General features: G+C 37.4%; 1 long non-coding RNA gene across 1 annotated transcript in view; it reads left to right on the top strand.

The window, feature by feature from the left end:
* The window catches only part of LOC146584876 (uncharacterized), a 9,784-nt gene extending 6,688 nt beyond the window's left edge, over positions 1-3,096 (top strand). Inside the window, exons 3-5 of the long non-coding RNA XR_014898117.1 lie at positions 1,713-1,787; positions 1,977-2,160; positions 2,728-3,096. This is a non-coding gene — a long non-coding RNA (uncharacterized LOC146584876). The remainder of the gene's footprint in view (positions 1-1,712; positions 1,788-1,976; positions 2,161-2,727) is intronic.
* Positions 3,097-6,000: the final 2,904 nt, after the last annotated feature.

Below are 6,000 nucleotides of genomic sequence, written 5' to 3'. Positions count from 1 at the left end.
ACTAGAGCTACTTTTGCAGACCAGGTAATTCTAAACATCGTAAAATGACTGAATCGTAAAGTCCTAATTCATTTCCTACCAAGAAGACTGAAAGACTCCTAAATCTTCCCTGGGACTGAAATAGGCACACTCTTCATTCCCATCCCACCTCATGTCATGTTGGAACAGAACAAGCAGGAAAAAAAGACAAATAAAGAACTTTCAGTCAATTACTTATGCTGTTATTGCACCTCTAGGTGCAGATTTGGGCTTGGAAAATGGCTTATTATGGAGTCTAAGTCCAGAAAGATGATTCGGGTCCTAAATAATCACTTATCCTACACATTTTGGTAGAAATTTTTAATAATGTATCATTTTGCACAAGCACAAACTAGGATCTATACAGATAATTGGCAAAAGAAGCTCATTTTGATGAGAGAAATTGGACAAAGCTGTCCCTACATGTCTTTTTCCTATTGTCGGGACTGACAGAAATCAGAAAATCTAATAAGGTTAATCCTTGACCCAGCTCTAACAGTATTTCCAGAGGCCGTTTCAGAAAATAGAAACAGGCTAAAGGAAACCTGTTCTACTCAGCAATCACAGATCTTTCAGTTGTGTGTTGAAGACATAACAACCTAAACTACCTTTGAAATGACTCTATTTCAACTCATACGTTTTTATGAGCTATATTTTAGAAGACTTAATACTAGTAGCACTAGAATTTATTACAGACAAGGACTTAGCTTGGGTTTATGTTAGCATATAATTTGTAAAAGTTTGTAATAAACATGCCTTACTGAGATTGGCAAAAATTATAGGAAGGAAAATACCACTAGTAACTTTGGGCTACTTGCTTTTGCATGCAAAAGGAACAGATAACCAGCTTTGATTCAGACCTCAGGTTTTTTATGTGAGCTTCAAAACTGCAGAGAATTGATGAACTGTTATAAATCTGAGTCCAGAATTTCCAAAGCAGTTGTGTTTTTTTAGAAAATCTGTTTTGATTGAGGATTTTAACTTCCAATGTAAATATTAACCAGAGGCCTTGATACTTAGATCAGGAAATACACTAACAGGTTTCTATTCAGATATGAAGAAATATTCAATACCTAATTCAAGAATTTAGGCCTGAACTGGCATCCTGTAATATGCCCATTGAAGTCAATGAAATTTTATGGTGTACAGGAAGTGCTAACCAAAGCCTTACAAATAAACACTTAGTGAATATTTATAAAAAATATGGTAAACAGAAAAGAGAAATGTCATTACGCATGGTGGTGGGCAGTCTTTAATTATTGCTCTTCTCTGGCAGATGTTTATAGTTCTACAGCATTGTAGGGCCATCCTTATTTTTCCAGTGCTTTCCAAATTGCGGTAAGAAAGAGTTTCCCCTCTACATGCCCAAACTAAAAGCAGGTTTGTAATCTCAGAGCTCCATTTGGAAATTAGTCTTGTTTGCAAATGGTGAAAGGAAGACACTCAGGAACCTAATTACCAAGTTTGTCCGTAGAAACAGTCAGTTTTTCCAGGGTCACTCTTTTCCTCACACCGAGCAGCTTCTCTGGATTATGTTTTCAAATTCTTCAAAATACTTCTTTATCATTTATACAAGTCAGGAGCTGTCAAAATTAAAGAACACATCAATATCTGGTAAGGCACTTTTTTTTGTTCTAGTTTATTATTTAACCGATGTATTGCAATAACACCAAAAYGTTCTGATCAAATTTCAGCATGACATTGAGACACTGCGCAAGCACAGGGCAGGATAATCCATTGCTCTGAGGAGCCAACACTTTAATTTAAAGGTATGCACGTTTCTTATTCTTTCAAAATGAAGTTCAGTCTGTTATTTAATTTACCAGGCAACTACTGTTCGATGGTGATGGATGATCTTAAATTAAGTGAAAAAAAAGATGATTGAATATATTAGATAAACATTTAGTTATAATAAATAATACTATTCTAACAACCAGTGAGATGTCTTGTGTTTATAGATTCTCCTAAAGTGTTATGTAAATAATGGAAACAAAATGCTGATTATTCAAGAAACAAAAGCGAATTCCAGTGATGTAACACATGCAGACTGCTAGAGCTGGAAGAGAGTGAATATTTTTTAAAAGCTGTGTGATTGTGTAACTGAATTGAAAGGATTAGATACGAGAATTCACAAATATTCAGGTGAGTTAGGTTCTGTTCTCACTGACACTGAAGAAATATCTAAATTTCTGTTTCTATACATACACACCAGTTTTTACAAACCTGAAAATAGGGAGAAGCATTTATTAATGCTGAAATTAGTAACACTGCAATCATGTGCTCAGCCAGCCAAAACTATGATATGACTTGAATGACCAGTTACACATAACAAAGTGATTACGGGGCAACTAGCTGGAGAACAGAAGTCTTTGCAACTTGCTGAAAAATAACCTTGTTAGTATTTGCCTCATAGGCATGACCAAAAGTAACACAGCAGAATGGCAGGAAGGAGAATGGAAACAAAGGGAAATGACCTAATTTTTCATGATTGCAATGCTTGACAAAGCTGGAGGTAGTTCCTTCTTCTCCAGATCATAGTCTCAAAAGACTGTATTTTCTCCTTAAAGAAAGAAATACATAAAATAAAAATAAGCTTTTAAGACCAGTATAGAGGAATCACCTTGTCCAGGTAAGTGTTTACTGTGAATAGCTGCAACAGATTGAATTGAAAGTCTTCTACAACTAAATTTGTGCTCTTTTATTTCCCAGGCAAATGCTCAATGTGTTGATTTATTTAAGAGAAGATGCCTGAGACTGATGGCCATGATCCAAGATTATTAAGAATGATCAACTCATTGCAAAACATTTAAGTGGGTGATAACTTGGTGACCAGTCTCAGATGGTGCTGGTCTCTCACGGACACGTCACCTTGTTGTAGTAACTGCTAGAGCTTTGAATATGAAAAAAGCCTGTACTCTGCAGTACATATAGATTAGTAATGTGAGGTAATGCCAAGAGACGGGATCTTTACCCCACCCATTGCCTGTATTTGTTTTTTAGCTCTGCGGACCCTATATTTTATTTGGGAAAGCTAAGTATTATCTCTATAGCAATATTAATAAATAGTTGTTACTGGTTGTCCAGGTTCACCTAGACTTGAAGACAGAGCTTGACACTTACAGAGAAAATGTTGTTCGCTACAGAATGTTTGACACAAGTACTGACATCTAAAGCTAATGCAGATGGCAGGATTGGAGTGGTGTGCAGACCTTGGAAAAGGTCTGAGAGGAGAAATGAAAATCTACATATTTGTGTCTGTGTATGTATATTTGCATATATGTGTGTCTGTATACACTAACACAAATTCTATCTACTTGTGGTAAGTGGAGATAAAACAGGTGTTTTTGCTGACTTTATTGATTCTTGAGGACACAAAGTATTTTTTTTCCTATTTTATGTTGGGTTATTTTTTATATAGAGTTCACATGTATGGTGCAGCTTTGTTGGAGTATTGGAAATATATGGCCAACTGCATGGTCTCAGATGCACACCCTTTTTATTTTTGGTCTACATTTCTATTTGGTAGGTCTTTATTGGCTTGGCTATTTTCCTCCTCTTTACAACTACCTTTTGAACAAAGAAACAGAAGAGAGCTTTCCTCCTCCCCAGCCACTCTGCAAAAGTCCTATATGAAATAGCCTCCTGTAGTCCACCAGTCTCTCATAGTGATAATTCAGTCAGGTAACAAATTCCAATCTTGCCCTATGGACCTTGTGCCAATGCTGATAATCTCTTTGGGGAATGACAGCAAGGAGACTGGATGGCTCTAAGTTTTATTGACAAGATGCTGAAGGTCTGGCTAACGTTTTCGTAGATTCCTCGTGGAATCAGCCAAGCCTCTGTTAGTTTTCTCTTAATACAGCTTGTATAGATAGGCTACAGGGGTACAGAGAGGCTACAGATAGGCTTTAGAAGCTCAGCTCTCCATTTAGCCAATTCAGTCAAATGCAGGGTGGTGGTGACTGAAAGCTATGATCAGCCAAAGGCTATATTGAACAGTAACTTATAAAAATTGGTTTATGGCCCTCAGTCCAAATTTTACTGGCAAAATGTCAATATCTTAAAAAATTCCCACAAAATTACTGCTTACTGAAACTTTAGGTGCAATCAAGTGTTTAAAGACAAAGAGGATGAACTTTYGACTCTTCCCCTACTAGACGATTCGCTGCATGCCAGCAACAAAGTGCGAAGGGGCATGCTTGTGTTAGCACCACTTGGGCCGTCAATGAAGAACTTCTGTCTTTAAATCTATCAAATCAAATTCACATAATCTTTCTAAACCACCTTCCCACCAGGCAGAAGAGATCACAAAATTAAACAGCATTCCCTCCTTTGCCTTCTTGCATCTCTCCAGTTTTTAAGTACTGTGCCTATCATAATGCTCCCAGGAGGTTTCCTTAACCACAACATCTCATCTCTGCAAACAGCTGCTTCCTTTTTGCACAAGAGTTCTTGGAGGCTTGCTTCACTTATCAAAACTAAGCCACTGAAAAGCTGGGAAATAACTATGTTCTACTGGGAGATGAAATCCCATCACAGATGGACAGATTTATAAAATAATTCTGGAGTAACTATTGTCTTGGCAAAATTTAAAAATATAACAAAGTTTGATTGTTCTTGGCTTCTCCTGATTTGCTTACTTTGGGGTTATTTTTTGACCCTCAAGATGCACATGTTATTCCCATTATTGTTAACAGGACTTATATACACACACACATGTCTAAGGGAGCCTTGACCATTTACTTTTAATGTTCCAAGGTCAATTGAAGTCYGGACCTTTTACTTTCTCTGTCCCACTAATTGAGAAAAAAAGCTTATGCAAGACTTCCTTGGGGAACATGGAGTCTGTGATTTTTACAGCTCACAAGGCTAAAATTCAAATACGAAACACAGCTGTTTGGACAGGAGTCTTGGACCTCTTCATTTTGAACTATACTGACCTGCTCAGTCTCACCAACACATGAAGCTCCAAGATCTCGGCATAGCTAATGACTAGGATGGGAGATTTGCCTGGCAGGCATATCTGGGTAAAGTGAGCAATTAATAGTTCTCTGAGATATGCAGRTGGAAAGGCTATTTACACACATACACACACACACACATATATATACACACACACAGATGCACTTATGTACATGTCACATTTCATTTGTGTGTATATATAGCTATATGTACATATACATATCTGAGTGTGTCTGTACATATATGGAGATTTTAATATATATTCACCATTGTAACAAGCTGACCAAATGTTCTTTTGAAGATGATGATGTTCTTTCTTGCCAGGTACAGGTATTTCTATGAGTCCCCCTTGTAAGAGGTAAAACAAGAAGAAAAACAGTGTAGGATAAACTTATCTTTTGATTTAAGTAGTGATAAACCTCCTGTATCCTAAGGATTTTCTTTACTCAACTATATTCTGTCTTGGTTGAGGAATGCTATAGGGATAAATAAGCCTGGGGTTTGCCCATCATGCACCATCACACTTCAAAAGATTTGTGAAGTGGAAAGGAACAATTTTTGGCTCACACCTCAGGAGATGACATGCACGAACTCACCGGGATGCAGAAGAAAATCACGTACAGCTCCACAGATMAGGTCAGTGTTAAAAGTTCAGATGCATCTATTGCACTTCATGCAGTCATGGCAAATAATGCAGACTGAAGCAGAATGGCAAGCTGCTTGAGTCACCCGGTCTGTGGCAGGGCTAGGAGAGCTACTGAAATGAACTAAATCACTATTTTCTATACCTGTGACCCCGCAAGCACTTTGAAGCTAAGTATATAACACATATAAAAGTGCCTGCCCAATGGCRTCACTACAATTGCACAAATATTTAGAATTACGCCAATGAGGACCTTAGATACGATATTCTGGATCAGAGTTAATCTGTTTAAATGGACCGACAGTCCACCTTCCAGTGACTGTTATGAGTTGCATCAAGTGATGATCTCAGTAGAGAGTGCTTGATTGACTACATTT

Source organism: Rhea americana, unplaced genomic scaffold (assembly GCF_003343005.1).
Source record: "Rhea americana isolate MKP2758 unplaced genomic scaffold, rheAme1 scaffold_89, whole genome shotgun sequence".
NCBI classification, from domain to species: domain Eukaryota; kingdom Metazoa; phylum Chordata; class Aves; order Rheiformes; family Rheidae; genus Rhea; species Rhea americana.
The sequence above is the reverse complement of the archived record's forward strand: the minus strand, read 5'-3'. Positions and strand labels throughout refer to the sequence as shown.